At 43.0% G+C, this 16,415-nt stretch overlaps 1 pseudogene; it reads left to right on the forward strand.

Moving 5' to 3' along the window:
- The first annotated feature begins 1,149 nt into the window (after positions 1-1,149).
- LOC118668605 lies at positions 1,150-13,801 on the forward strand (annotated as a pseudogene).
- Positions 13,802-16,415: the final 2,614 nt, after the last annotated feature.

Raw genomic sequence — 16,415 nt, forward strand, 5'->3', positions numbered from 1 at the left:
CCTGGCCATCATCAAGACTATTCACAAATACTCCAGTTCAAGTGATTTGCTTTAGGCAATGGGATAAAAGAAGACGTAACATGTATAATTTCCAAGTAGAACCATGAAGGGCCAGTGCACAATCAATCACATTCCTTTCCCCCTGCTGCAGAGGTCAGAGAAGCACATGTCAAGACGGAATATGAGCAAAAGCTCAGATTGGACATATATCAGGAAATAAAGAACCCTGAGCCTTGGGGAGTGGTCTGTTAGTTACTTCAGTATGATCTAACCCAGTGGTTTTCAACCTGTGGATGGTGACCCCTTTGGCGATCGAACGACACTTTCGCAGGGGTCGCCTAAGACCATCGGAAAACACGTATATAATTACATATTGTTTTTGTGATTAATCACTATGCTTTAATTATGTTCAATTTGTAACAATGAAATTGGGGGTCACCACAACATGAGGAACTTTATTAAAGGGTCGCGGCATTAGGAAGGTTGAGAACCACTGAATTCTAACCTATCCTGACTAGCATAGTGCAGAAATGAGTAAATGAGTGAATAAACGCAATAAACAGTCAGATGACCTGCTGAGTCTAGCAATACTCCTTTCTGGTATCAGCAACCACAGCCCAACTCAGATTTGTCCGTACCAATAGGATATTAAGACCAGAGCCAAGACCAGGACAATGAGCCCAGGAAGAAGGAGGTAGGGCAAAGTGCAGGTCTTACTGACTGTATTACAGGTCCAGCCTAACTCCTCCATAGCCAGGGTCCCAGCATGCTCTCGCTCTCTCTAGGTTATCTGCTTAGAAAATAGATCTCCGAATAGAGCCTTAGTAGAGGGGTGCCTCCAGTACAGGAGCAATGTGAAGAAGGAAGCCCAGTACCTCCCTAGTTCCTCCCACTAATCACTTTCCTTTGATAATTTTAAAAGCCCAGCCTTTGGCATCTGCTGGGCTTGGGCTCAAGTCTCTACTACTCCTTAGCTATGTGACCTCCATCAGTTTACTTAACCTCTCCGAACTTCAGTTTTCGTACCTGCAAAATGTGGACTCTAATAACCACTATCTCTTAAGGCAGTGAGAAGTAAATAACAAAATGCACTTACAACACTTGATGACGTGTTTCACACAGAGTATGTGCTTAATAAATGCTACTAATATGAGTATTTTCCGAAACTCTAGCAATGTCTCAGGTAAGAGCTACAGGACAAGTCCCAGAAAGGAGAAGCCACTGTCTCAGAATGGATCAAACATAGTAGAAATGAATGAAAAAAAAAATTCTTCTAAAACAACCAAAATGGCCCAGAGTCTAAAATAATTGGAATTCAAATGAAAGCACAGAAGGACACAGAGAGAAGCCCAGGCACTCCACACAATTCAGCATGCCATTAAGGAACATTCATATTGGTCATGTTTGTTGCATTCAGTGTTATCATATTTTTGCACAGACCTTTTAATCTCAGAAATTAAATGACTACTCTAGAAGGTTACAGGACTTCTCACCCTCCCTCCTCCTGGTTGTATTTCCTTTTGAGACATTTAAAAAGTTTTCTACAAAAAAAAAAAAATGCTGTAAAAAGGCAAGGTTGAATTATGTGGTACATTGAAATTAAAATGAAATTTTAAATTATCATGCAGTTTGGGATGATGTAGAATGAGTGATAATAAATAAAGGTTAAAAGGATGATGGCAGATTCTTTTTCATGGTGTTTATCTTTTTCCCTTTCTGTTGTTTATAAAAACCTTCTCAGAAGATTAAAAATAATATTTCTTTCCCTATTGATTTTTTCTTTTCCCATTTGGCAAACATTAATTTATTTCCTGTGTTTCTAATGGAGCTGTTATTAATATAGCTTTATTTATTTATTTCATCCCCTGGACATTGGCATTACTGATGACAGCCCACTCCTGAGGACTGCAGCCAGATAGGGCATTCCTGGGGACAGGAGTGCAGGATCCTGTTCCCACTAGCCTCCCAGCAGTGTCTGCATGGAAAGGCCTCTGGCCACATCATCCAGATTCTGGGGACTTCCAGCCCACCCACTGCCCTCTGATGACTGTTCTGGAACTGGCCCACAGTCCTGCTCACATGGTTCCTTCTTCTTGGAATTTCTTTTCCCTTTTCTCCTGCCTTCCTTTAGGCCCCAGCTCAGATTCTGTCTTTTGGGATGAAGAGTGACCTGATTTCTTCTTTATATGAAACAAAAACCTCCCAGCCCGGCTGGCATGCTCAGTGGTTGAGCGTCAATCTATGAACCAGGAGATCATGGTTCCGTTCCCGGTTAGGACACGTGCCGGGATTGTGGGCTCAATCCCCAGTGTGGGGCATGTAGGAGGCAGCTGATCAATGATTCTCTCTCTCTCTCTCTCTCTTCCTTCCCTTCTGAAATAATATATATATATCTCCTCCCAGAAAAAAATAAGTTTCTAATGTATTTAACACATCTTTGATATGCTCCAGGGGTGGGCAAACTTTTTGACTCGAGGGCCACAATGGGTTCTTAAACTGGACCGGAGGGCCGGAACAAAAGCACGGATGGAATGTTTGTGTGAACTAATATAAATTCAAAGTAAACATCATTACATAAAAGGGTACGGTCTTTTTTTTTTTTTAGTTTTATTCATTTCAAACGGGCCAGATCCGGCCTGCGGGCCGTAGTTTGCCCATGGCTGTTAGGCTGTGGGTCATGTGCTGGAGATCCAACAATAAGTAAGGCATAGGACCTGCCCTCAAGAACATCCACTCCAGTTGGGGAGACACAATTGAGGTGCTACAGTGCGACGCTCCTCTGTGGGAGTATGGAAGAGGGGTACGCCTTACCAGTGGACTTAACCCAGACTGGGATCAGGGAAGACTTTCAGAAAGAGGTGACATCTGAGTTGAGTCTTGAATAAAACAAAGGAATGAAAAAAGAGGTTGGAGAACAAAACACCAGGGCTTGCTCAAAGAAACACATAAGTTGGCCAAGCCAGGACAGAGGTTCCCAGATGTGCTTGCTGTGCCCACATCTAACTGTATATAGTCTGGCTGTGTGTCCAAGAAAATGAGAAAACACCTATGTTTCTGTCAACACTAGCCATTATCTGTCAAAACATGTGAATTTCAGTCTTAGACTCCATGGGGACTCAGTTAAAAAAACCCAAAAACCACGATTCTCTGTATACTACCAATGGCATTGAGAGATTGCTAGGGGATGACATGATCCATTTTTGTGGTTTGTTTTTTTTTCCCCGACAGAAAAAAGCAATAGGTTCACACAACAAATACATCATGGAGCTGACTGTATCATATCAATGAGAAGATAAAATCTCTACTCTCAAGGAGCCTAATGGAGAACAATTAGATGCTTACCGAATCAGCGTTTACTATTTATTTCTAACTTGAAAAAGATCGTTACTCTCACTTTTTCACCAATTTAAGAACTTTGTACTCTCTGTAGCTCCTACCCAAGTCCCTAGTGGCAGTTATTGGTGCTTCTCACCAAATATTTATTGTTTTCTCCACTTTCGGACACATCCCTTACCCCTTGAAGTTTGTTGTAGCCGCACAACTTCCCTTGGGCAATGAAATGTGGATGGAAGTGACAAGTCACACTTTTAGGGAAAAATTTTAAGAACCGGGACACAATTTGCCAGAGCCCTATTTTCTACTGTGGCGCTCCCAAGAGCATTCCGGAAGGTGCGTACTCCACCAGCCTGGCCCTGAAGTGCGGAGACGCGGTGCAGAGCCCCAGCCAACCTGCAATGGCCTATAGAATGAGCATGAAAGAGAATTATTATTAGGAGCCACTAAGATTTTGCTGTTTGTGTTACCACCACAATATTAGCCTATCCCTGGATATATCAACACCTGGCAATTTAAATGCATAATCATTTACTGAGTGGAACTGTTGGCTTAAAAAAAAAAAAAGAGTCCTTTTAAGGCAGTGGTTCTCAACCTTCCTAATGCCGCGACCCTTTAATACAGTCCCTCATGTTGTGGTGACCCCCAACCATAAAATTATTTTCGTTGCTACTTCATAACTGTAATTTTGCTACTGTTATGAATCGTAATGTAAATATCTGATATTCAGGATGTATTTTCACTGTTACAAATTGAACATAATTAAAGCATAGTGATTAATCACAAAAACAATATGTAATTATATATGTGTTTTCCGATGGTCTTAGGCGACCCCTGTGAAAGGGTCGTTCGACCCCCAAAGGGGTCACAACCCACAGGTTGACGACCCACAGGTTGAGAACCGCTGTTTTAAGGCAAATGGATTATTCATAGATTTATAGAATTACAAATAAAATCCTCAGTTATAAAGTTACTTTCTGGTGGAATGGTGGTCCCTCCTTTCATCTTGGAGCCGTCCCAGAACTCCAAAGCTTAGGATAATTCTGGTGATGTTCTGGTCTGTGCTGGTTTAAAAGCCAAGGAAGAAAACCAAACTTGGCCTCTTTAAGCACTAGACTGTAGAGATTACAGAAACAGAAACATACAGACTCAAAGAGGTAAGAACCCAATTCATAATTAATTGTGTGTTAAGATAGGCAAGTAAGTAGATGGAAGTCAGAGAAAGTCTGGTGGCCCTTGTAGGGTTGTGGTCCCAATAGCTGGTCTGAATGGGAAGTGAAGGTTGCAACAGAATTCCAGGAAGATGCATGAAGAAGTCTTTTCTCTGTTGCTTTCTGCTTTGGACTGGGCAAAAACAGCAGAGTGAAGACTGAATTCAAATCAGTGAACAAAACCAAGATTTGCAAGCAAGTGGCTTCAGGTAAAAGCAGCACTGTAAGCAGATCGATTGAGGCAGCTCATCCAACAGGGTGAAGGGCACTGAGGAGACTCTGTTGGGGAACAGAGTCACAAAAACTCACTTAGCAGGAGCAGCTCAACCAGAGACTTCCCTTCTCAGTCTAGAGCAGGTACATTTAAGTTGGAATCCCAGTAATCAATGAGGAGGAAATAATAATAAATGGTGACCAGGTACTGCTAAAGATAAAGGAAAGGCCCTATTAATCGCCTTTAACCTCAGCATGTTTCTACCTCTTTTTGGAGGAGGGGAGAAATTGCATGTAGTTTTGGACCTACGAGTCGGCTTTCCCTGGGTTAGAATCTTTCTCAGCTGGTGAACTTGAGCAAGTTTCTCTGCCTCGTGGATCCCTAGTCTCCTTTTCTGTAAAATGAGCATAATTATACCCCCTCATAGGATTAAATGGGAGGAATGAAGTCTTCTTGCTAGCCAGAGGAGAGACTCAGTACCTTAGATGGATCTGTCTGCAGGAGGGTAGCCTCTGCATTTGGTTGGCAGAGAGAGGAGGAGGAAGGGATTGTTCAGTGCAGAGAATCCTAGTGGGAGAAGACCAGGGGGAGGATGGCCTAGATGGGTGGGTTGAAGTCTTTTCCCTTGATAGTCTGAGAAAAAGGAACTAAAGGGGCTGTTCATAGGAAATCTGTGCAAAACTGGAAAGCCCCCACGGTTCTGCTTCTGGTTTTGGGTGACCCAGTTTAGCCTAGAGTGGAGATGGGGTTCTCTTCTCTTCCTGGTGCCCCCCGCCTCAATGCTGCTCACTCTGCCATATTCATAGAATGGTAAACTTGAGAAATTCAGATCAGAGACAACATACGTAAATCTCTAGGACTGTGACTGTAATTTTGAGTATGTACATACATACACACATACATACACACATGCACACACATATTTTTTTATGAAATGTATTGGGGTGACATTGGTTAATGGACCATATGGATTTTTATGTTACAAGATCTGTATATTGCACTGTGAGCCCACCACCCAAAGTCAAATCATCTTCCATCACCATATATTAGGCCCTCTTCACCCCCTACCCCCTTTCCTCTGGCAACCACCACACTGCTGTTTATATTCACACACTTCAGTTTTATATCCCACATATGAGTGAAAGTTTTTCTTACATTATATTACCATCTTGATGCAAAAAGCCTGGAAGCAGGTAAGAAAACCCAATCAAAAAATGGGCAACGGACCTAAATAGATACCTTTCGAAAGAGGACATAAGGAAGGCCAAGAGACATATGAAAACATGCTCAAAGTCACTAATCATCCGAGAGATGCAAATCAAAACAACAATGAGGTACCATCTCACACCTGTCAGAATGGCTGTCATTAACTAATCAACAAATGACAAGTGCTGGTGAGGATGCGGAGAAAAAGGAACCCTTGTGCACTGCTGGTGGGAATGCAGACTGGTGCAGCCATTATGGAAGACAGTATGGAGTTTCCTCAAAAAACTGAAAATGGAACTCCCATTTGACCCAGTGATCCCACTTTTAGGAATATATCCCAAGAAACTAGAAACACCAATCAGAAAGGATATATGCACCCCTATATTCATAGCAGCACAATTCACCATAGCTAAGATTTGGAAACAGCCTAAGTGCCCATCAGCAGATGAGTGTATTAAAAACCTGTGGTACATCTACACAATGGACTACTACACTGCTGTAAAAAAGAAGGAATTTTTACCATTTGCAACAGCATGGATGTACCTGGAGAGCATTATGCTAAGCGAAATAAGCCAGTCAGAGAAAGATAAATATCACATGATCTCACTCAATTTATGGAATATAATGAACAACATAAACTGATGAACAAAAACAGATCCAGAGACAGAGAAGCATTGATCAGACCATCAAACCTCAGAGGGAAGGTAGGGGAGGGTGGGGTAAGGGGGAGAGATCAACCAAAGGATTTGTATGCATGCATATAAGCCTAATCAATGGACACAGACACCAGGGGGGTGAGGGCATGAGTGGGGGGGCGGGTAGGGGAGCCATGCGGGGATAAGGACACATGTAATATCTTAATCAATAAAGAAAAAAAAGGATTTAGAAGATTGGAAGGACAGTGTTCATACTGAGGTTCTTGAGTAGGCAGAAAGAAATGGAACACAGAGTAATTGTAAGTCCCTATTTGACTCGTCATAACAATTCTGGTCCGGAAACTGGGGTGGAGCCAGGATGCACTTGATCATCCTAGCTTTCCTCACTGCTCACCTTGCCTGTGGCTCATGGCTTCATCCACCAGGGGGCTGGAGTGCCCTAGGTGCTGCTCCCATTGTTGGTAGAATTCAGATTCTTCTAAACCAGTGGTTCTCAACCTTCCTAATGCCGCGACCCTTTAATACAGTTCCTCATGTTGTGGTGACCCCCAACCATAAAATCATTTTTGTTGCTACTTCATAACTGTAATTTTGCTACTGTTATGAACCGTAATGTAAATATCTGATATGCAGGATGTATTTTCATTGTTACAAATTGAACATAATTAAAGCATAGTGATTAATCACAAAACAATATGTAATTATATATGAGTTTTCCGATGGTCTTAGGCAACCCCTGTGAAAGGGTTATTCGACCCCCATAGGGGTCGCGACCCCCCGGTTGAGAACCGCTGTCCTAAACCATCTCCACATCAGAGTACTGAGATAAATAATGCCCCAACATCACCAATTAATGTCCTCCCAGAACTTGTGAAAGTAATATTAGTTGGAAATAGGGTCTTTGCGGGTGTAATCAAGTTAAAATGAAATCATACTGGATTTGGGTGGATCCTAATCCTATAACTGCTATCCTTATAAGAAGAGGGAGTTTGTTCACAGACACATACAGAGAATAGATGGTCATGTGAAGATGGAGGCAGAGTTGTGCTGCCATAAACCAAGGAGCACCCAGGACTGTTGACCACCACCAGAAGAAAGAAGAGGAAAGGAAGGATTCTTCCTGAGCTTTCTCAAGGAGCATGGTCCTGCTGGCACCTGGATTTCAGACTTCCAGCCTTTAGAACTGTGAGAGAAGACATGTCTGTTGCTTAAGTCACCCAGTTTGTGGTGATTTGTTAATAAACTAGTACAAGTAGGAAGCTTCCCAGAACCATTGCCCCTACACTACCCCACCCATTCTCACCTAGTACAGCTAAAAAAAAAAAAATTTAAATCCTCACCCAAGGATATTTTTTCATTTATTTTTTGAGAGAGGGTAGAAGGGAGGAGAGAGAGACACATTGATTGGTTGCCTCCCATTGACACTTTGACCGGGGCCAGGGATTGAGCCTGCAACCGAGGTATGTGCCCTTGACCGAGAATCGAACCCACAACCCTTCGGTCCAGGAACCATGCCCTAACCAGTGAGAAAACTGGTCAGGACCACAAACCACTTTTCCCCCCCTAAATATTGGGAAGAATAAGTGCAACATTTCATCTTTATTTAGGGCTTATGTGTAAAGTACTATTCTTCAACCCTCAAAAAGAGACATTGAGTAAGTGGGGAGATAACTATATTTCAATAATTCTACATTTGGCTTTAAATTTGAGTTTTCAAACCAGGCACACACACTTGCTTGAGCAGACATAAACACACACACCATTTCAAAATCCTCTTCTTCTTCCAAAATCTGAGGGTCGAAGTAATAGAGCCATGCTTAGTCTTACACATTGAAATATCAGTTCTCAGAATAAACATCCAAGTCATCTTGCCATTTCTTTCCTCTTCTTTCTTAGTAACTTATCTTTGGCTCTAAAGTTTCAAAGAAAGAGGGATCTTTCCTTGAGGACTACTTTTAAATGGAATTTTCTGGACCTTTCTAATTCGCATGATGAAATTTCTTTCATGCAACGAATTTGTTGTTTCCTTGTGTCCCGGATGCTGGTATCACAGAAGTGGTCTTTCCTCTTTCTTCTGGTGCACCTCGTGTTTATGAGTTTCTTCTGTGTATGTGGTTTTCCATCTCTCTTCCGCCCTTGAGCTCCTGGGCTTCTGGACATGATTTTGCTCTTAACCTCCTGTGACCCTTCTTTACTCTTTACTACACATTTTTGTGGTCCTTCAGTTTTGCAACTGGCTTCCTTTTTAGAAATCATTGTTTAGTTTTTTTAAATTTATCAACTCATTCAAGCCCCTTCAGGAGTTGGTGCTGCCTCTCTGGTCGCTTCTGCAGCAGGTGCTGCAGTCTCACTTATTTGAATCAGGGTCACTGCACTTACTTAGACTTGTTCATTGTTTCCTAAGCCTACATGGGGCGGGGGGGGGGGTCTTGATCTTCATTTTATCAGATCATGCTATTGCTTTTCTGTTACAGTAACCAGGAGGAGGAATTTAGCTGGTTTTAATCCACCATCTTCCAAAAGGGCCCCAATTATCTTCACACCTTTTGTGAACTCTTTGTCAGAACTCTTGCTCTTGACACCTCTTCATGTCCTTAAGATTCTTTTCACACGCCTGATGTCTCACTTTCAAGTTCAGTTTTGCATAAATTTTGGATCAATTCTTTGTCCTAAATAAATCATTCAGTGTTATACCGACAAAAATAGCATATTTCTTACAATAGCTAGCATAATATTGACTTGTCTACTTATACGTAATGTCTTAAAACTTTTCTTCTTAAGGTATCATCATCTTTATTTAAGAAAATTTGGAAAGTAATCTTGTGTACACTTTTCTATTAGAATTATTATAAACATTTCTACATGCTATTACAGATTTGTGCATAAACACACATTCAATAGCTGGATAAAAGTCTATTAAAGGCAGCAGCTTTCCCCCACAATTAGACATTTAATCTGTAGAGTTGGCATGCATTGTTTTGGCTTCCCAAACATTCTTTCCTGCCTCTTCAGGTAATTGTACCCCTTGTCCACCTTCCCTTCGGAGAAATGTCTTTCCCTTCCCTCACATGTGGTTCTGGTGGTGTTAATCTCAGTACTTTGCCTCCAGTGTCTCCCTGCCTCCAGTCCCAGGGATAGGTGGGTACATGCCTCAGTCCTGGTTAATCCTATATCCTGTATTAGTTCAGTCTTAGTCCCAATAGCAATCTGTGACTCCATTCCCTCCCAACTTATATTACTTAGAATGCATTTGCTAATGACAGAAAACCTAACTAACAATGGCTTAAACCTCAGGGACACATCATTTCTCTTTCTTAAGGAGCCTAGAGGTAGAGATTGTTATGGGTTGAGTGATGTCCCCACAAGATACGTTTATGTCCTAACCCCAGTACCTGTGAATGTGACCTTATTTGGAAGCAGGGTCTTTGCAAATGTAATCAAGTTATGATGAGGTCATTAAGGTAGGCTCTAACCCAATATGACTGCTGCCCTTATTAGAAGAGGAAAACCCTGTGAAAACAGAGACACACAGGAAGAATGCCATGTATTATAGGGGCAGAGACTGGCATGATGCAGCTGCAAGGCAAGGAAAACTAGGATCGATGGCCACCACCGGAAATAGAAGAGGCAAGGAAGAAATCTGCCCTTCAGATTTCAGAGGGAGTCTGACCCTGCAGAAACCTTGATTTTGGCTTTCTGGCCTCCAAAACTGTGAGAGAATAAATTTCTGTTGTTTTAAGCCACCCACTTTATGGTAATTTGTTATGGCAACTCTAGGAAATCAACACAGCAATACATTAAGATCCCAGGCACTACACAAGAAACAAAAAGAAAGCCTATCTTCATAAGTACACAGAGATGAACTGGTCCATAAAGTCAGCGAACATGTAAGCTAGTTAGTACTCATTCATTCAATAAACTTTTATTGCTTTATTCTTACTATGTAGCAGGAACTGCAAAGTGGCAAAGGGCAGTATGACCAAATAATGTGGTGCACAAGCTTTGCTACGATCACTATTATAATTATTGTGGCTTTTAGTAAGTGTCACCATTTATTGAATACTTATTATATCCCCAGCCCTGTGCACAGTGCTTTCAAGACATTACCTCATTTGGTCATCTCAACAATCCTGTGAAATATTACTGTTGGCTTGATTGTCTCCATTTCTAACAAAAAGAAAATATAAGCTCTCAACCAATGATGCATTTTATGGACTGTTGAGTGAGAGACGAATGCAAGAGAACCAAGTGACAGCCATCTGCACCTCAGTCTTCAGAAAAAGCACAAACAGTTCTCCCTGTTGTAAATGCATCAGAGACTCACACCAAGCTCATCTGGCTGCTGTGAGCCCAGGACTTTTGGCTTCTGCATGACTCCATACCATGGTATCTTAGCCTGTGTCAACAGTCAGACCTTCTCATAGTAGCTTCCCTTTGTAGGTCAGCACGAGAGCCACCCTCCATTACCTGCTTGCCAATTGGTATTTCTGAGAGATCCACTGAGATTTCTAAGAAGATCCTGACAGTTTCAAGTCCTCAGAGACTGCGTAACCCAATACAGGTTGTGGTCAACATGGTTTCATATTTGAAAGCACCAATTAGAGATATTCTTTGAGGGGGAAAATGAGCCAAGCATGTTTATGCTTAGGAGATGAAGAATGCTTACTGAACTATGGACAAGCACACTATTATAGGAGATGTTGACTGGAGCCTCTCCAAAACGGGTCCCCCATTTTAGTAAATAAATGAAACACGGCACAGTAGACACTCTGTAAAGTATTGCTCTCAAGAAACTAATGTAAACATCCCGTCTCATGCTCCTTTGACCTTGTGTCTATCCCCTTCCTGCTCCTATTAATGTCCTATAGAACGCCGTATATGGGATGTCAGATATAAAATCTCGAGTGAAAGTACGTTATAAAATTGCTCAGGAGGTGCTCACGTGAAAGCGAAGAGCAGGATAAAGGTGTGCAGCATTTTGAGAAGTTTCTAGCCACACTTTGCAAAGTTTGGGTGAAGGCTCTTTGGCAGAAGGCTGGGTCCTCAGCGATGCCAAACAGGTGGGACCATATTCTTTTTGTTACAGAATTTTAAATAAAAAAAAAAAAAAACATCTTGCATTGAGACATTTTTATATCTTCTGGTCTGGAATTTTAGCAACTCTAAGACTTTTGAAGGGATAGTGTTTGTCTCTCAGAAAAGGAACTCCTAAACCAAGCACATCACCACTAGCTGGTGCAGGTGTCTCACAGCCATGGGTTTCAAGTGACGAGGCATAACCCAGAGGCTTGAGATAAACACAGCACCTCTTCCCCTTTAAAAGTGAAGATGTAAGTCTTCATATATTTTAGTGAAAACCACTCAAGTAGGCCCTTTGGCAGGCACAGTACTAGGCACCAGAAACAGAGGAAGGCAAAAACACATCCTCTGCCCTTGAGGGGCTCATAATTACTGGGAAAGACAAGGACATGGCTAATGAGATGAGTGGGGTAGTAAAGGGATGCCAGGAAAGGACAAACCACACATGGAGTTTCAAGGGGAATTCACTGAGGAGGTGTTAATACAGCTGAGCCTTGAAAGATGAGTGAGATTTGTCCAATAGATGAGGAAAGGACACATTCAGAGGCACCAAGGCAAGTTCCTGGGTTGAGAAAGAGAGGGTCCAGAGCTAGGGGAGGAGGTTTCTAGCACTGACTAGATCTCAGCTCTGCCAACTTCCCATCCCCAGGGTTTGACCGTCTGCTTTCAGAAGGGATCAGGACAGATTGGGAACCCAAGCATCGGTTTGATGGTCCCATTTTTCAAGCCCTAGAAGCAGGTGGCCCGGGCTTTTTATCAATCTGAGAACATGAGTGGAGATAAGAGACCTCATTCAGTATTCTCAGATTTTATGATGAACTGGAGGAGAAGAGGTATGAGCCAAAATGCTCTGACATTTCCTCCCAGCATGGGCATCAAGCATAGTCCCAACTGGATGGGGTGCATGGTACGCCCCAGTGACCCCCAGGTTCCCCAGTACAGCATGGCCCAGTTCATCAGGAGATGAGCAGCAGTGGGCGCTCCAGGCCTAGACAGGTCTGAGCTCCAGGCCTGCTGGCTCTCTGATGGGAGCCAGGAGAAGCAGAGTCTGTCTCCAGCCTACCCGGATCTGAGTTTGGCCAGTCTTGTCTTTCACCTCCTCCCAGTAAAGAAGTCTGGTCATTCCTCAGAGAAATCCCTCCTATTGCAGATGAAGTGGTGGGCAGGTCGGAGACCCCACGCGCATCCCAGAAGGTCAGCATATTCCACCACAGCAAGAAAGTCTGTGCCATTGCCACCAGCAGCTTGATCATACGTACATGTGTGGTCATGGCTACCTCAGGGTGTGGTGTAAGAGTGCTTTGAAGACCAGGAACAAGGCCCCTCAGGTTCAGCTGAACTTTCAGGACCATCAGAACTGTGTCCTCACCTGTAAGGTGTTCCCCAAAGAGCAGAGCCTGATCACTGGGGGTCTGTCCTGAACCCTGACTCTTTGGGATCTGGCACCCACACCCCATATCAGGACACAGCTTGCCTCCACAGGCCCGAAAAGCCACTCTCTGGCCATTTCCTCCAATGCCCAGATCTGCTTAGCTTGTTTCAAAGGATTCATTGAGATTTGGGGTTTGAAGAACTAAATCTTGATCAGGAAGCATGAAGTTCCTGAATATGGGTCCCGATGTGTGGATATCATGGGCAATAAGTTTGGCACCAGAGGTGAAGACACCAGCCTGTATTCCTGAGACCTGAAGAGCTACCAGAAGCTGCAGCAACACAGTTGACACCATGAGATCCTCAACATTACCCATGATCCCAGTGAGGAATGGATGTTAGTGGGCCTGCGAATGAGTGATATCATAACCCTGCACATACACCGGAAGGAGAAGTTTAAGGCCATCATACATAGATACGTCCACCACCACAACCTCAAGTTTGCCTCCTGTGGGAGCTATTTTGTGACCACACTGGATGAGCCAATCCACTGCTTAGCTGCACCTTTTCTACAAAGGTTGTTTCAGGAAGAGAAGTCTATAGAAATTGATGTGTCCTCCAACAACCAGTATCCAGCCATGGGCTCCAAGAACTGGGCTACTGTGTTCTTGTATTGCAGGTTGCGTGCCATGGTCCTCCTGGTGAAGACCCAAAGAAGGCCAGCATGCTGAGAGGGTGACCTTGGGTTCTGGACAACTTCCAACACCTCCTACACCTACACCTTCTCCTCCATGGCAGGTCATCTGTCTGTTCCCCTCCTCCCCACCTCGCAAAACACATCCCTAGCCTGTATTCCCAGGTTCTTATTGTGCAGCTTAGGGATTTTTTATTTTGTTATTTTTCCACCACTGATTGCTGGGGAAACTTGCCCTTATAATTAATAAAATAGACAAGCAAAAACCAAAAAAAAAAAACAAAACAAGGCACAGAGGCCTAAAAGGTGATGGCAAACCCAGAGACCAGTTAGCTCTGGGTCTGAGGCATGGAGTGGGAGGTGAGGTGTACAGGGTGGGGGCACAGTGAGAATGAGGCTGAAGGGGTAGGTTGCATTGGCTGTGTGACTTTTGTTAATATGTCATCTGCCCGTCCCAGGCTTCGTGTGTTTAGTTAAAAACAGTTTCTGGAGGCAGAGAATCAGACTGTAATACTTACTTGTGTGATCTTGGGCAAGTTACTTAACTTCTCTTTGCTTCACTTTCTTCAACTATAAAACGTACACACCTTAAAGGGTTGTTGGGAGGATTAAGTATAATGATATATGTGCTTGACATAAAATACATAAATCAGTGTCTGTGCTTATTGTGCTGTTGTTATTCATACTACTGTCATTACCTTTGTCATCTGGAAGGATATGCTAAGATAATATGCATGAAAGTGCTTGATAAACAGAAAAGCAGAATATAATAGTTATTCTTCCCATGTCGAATAACCTGCTCGTTACCTACACACCGGCATCTCTTCACCTCGGCTGCCGGCTGGGACACCACAAATGTCTGCCCAGATGGTGTGGTGGCAGCTTCAGGGACACCATCCATTTGGATCAGGATTGATACAAACGTTCTAAGTGTTGATTGGTGTGTTGAACACAGTTATACACATACATCAAAGCCAATAAAACTGTTCACTTACTGTTGATCTTTCTGTATTTTATGTTTATATGTAGCTATTGTAAATGGCACATAGAATTTTCAAACTTAGTCTATTTTTTAACACAAGCATTTAGCCCATTTTTATTTAAATATAATTACTTATATATATTTTTTTGGGGGGGGAGATCTATGCATAGTAAAAAAAAAATAATAATTTTTAAATCACAGCTTAGAGTCAAAGCACTTCTGGCAGGTCCTGGCATACATTTTACTTCAGGATGGGAAGACTTCAAATGACCTAGTCTCTCCATTCTACCAGTTCTCTGTCTCTTCAGGTAAAGAAACAAGGCAGGAAAACCCACTCTTTGCCTGCAGGTAAGATGTTTAGCTCAGCCTAATTCCTGAGAGCCTTGCTCTTCTCACAGCTGGAGGTGCTCAGCTTGGCTGACTTGCCTTAGGACACGTTTTAAGTTCCCAAACTGCCCCAGGTTTCAGAATACTTTCTTGAAAAGCCAGTTTCCCTTATACAATACACCACCTTAGAAAATCCAAGCAATTTATTTTTAACAGATTGTTAAAGTGCTCTATATCACCGATACCTGCCGCAGGGCGCGATGTAAGACTGGGCCATCACTATCAATCAAGGTAACGGGGCTTGCAGCGAGCAGAGCGCTGGACAAAGCGAGAGGCACAAATTAAGGACGTTTTCTGGGCTAAGCCCCTGGTGGGCAGGGGCCCTGTCTGGCTAAATTGCTTTGTGCCAAACAGAAGAGAAGAAACGAGCGGTGTTTTTTTAATGTTAGTGATGCTGATGTGCTCGCCGCGAGCCGACCCAAGCAAGCAAAGGCTGGAGCTGTCTGGGGTGCTTGAAAGAAGATTTTCTTGGGGGAACACAGGACCTAAATCCTCAAGTAGGTTGAAATCTCCTGGCAAAGGAATCATGGAGAAAAGGCTAGAATTGCCTCTGAGCTTTAAATGCCTCACATTGATTTGTTTATGATTCCTAACAGATGCCATCAACCACTAATGGTTCCAGGACAACTGGGCACAAGTGTCTGTTTCAGGGAGGTGTCTATAAGCAGCTTCCCAAACCCAAAGCTCCAAGAAGGCTCACTTCCCCTCTGCTCACCTGCCCAGGCCTCCTTCATCCAAACGGCAGTTTCCTGACTCTGCTGGCGTGGGTTCGAAGAGAGATCACCAAGCAAAACCCCCCCGTGCGGGTCTTCCTTTCTCCTTTTCTTCTCTCCCTCTTCCCTTGTCCCTCCCTCCCTCTATTCCTCTCTCTCCCCTCTCCTCTCCTCTCTCTCTCTAAACCTTTTACACTGCAGTTGAACAAGCCCCTGGATAAAGACTTTATCCAAAAACCCCCTCTTTAAAGTTATTTCAAATTTCTCTGCAAGGCTTTCAGAAATCTGTTTGTTTGAGGGCAGAATTAGATGTGACCGGCGTTTTATTGTGACATAAAACCATATTTCTTCCCTGGAAGATTAAAAAATAAAATCGGTTAATAAGAAAAGCTGTCAGCAACAGAAAATGGCTGACATAATCCGTTTATCCTCCGAGCAATAAAGATATTGGTCCTTGGGAGTCTATCCTCTCTCTCATGTTATTTCGCCCAAAACATTATCTTCCCAGCATTCTGATGGATTAAGAAGTCATATGGGAGATAGCAGGGAAATGACAGATACAAAAAAAT

Source organism: Myotis myotis, unplaced genomic scaffold, assembly GCF_014108235.1.
Source record: "Myotis myotis isolate mMyoMyo1 unplaced genomic scaffold, mMyoMyo1.p scaffold_m19_p_13, whole genome shotgun sequence".
Taxonomy (NCBI): Eukaryota; Metazoa; Chordata; class Mammalia; order Chiroptera; family Vespertilionidae; genus Myotis; species Myotis myotis.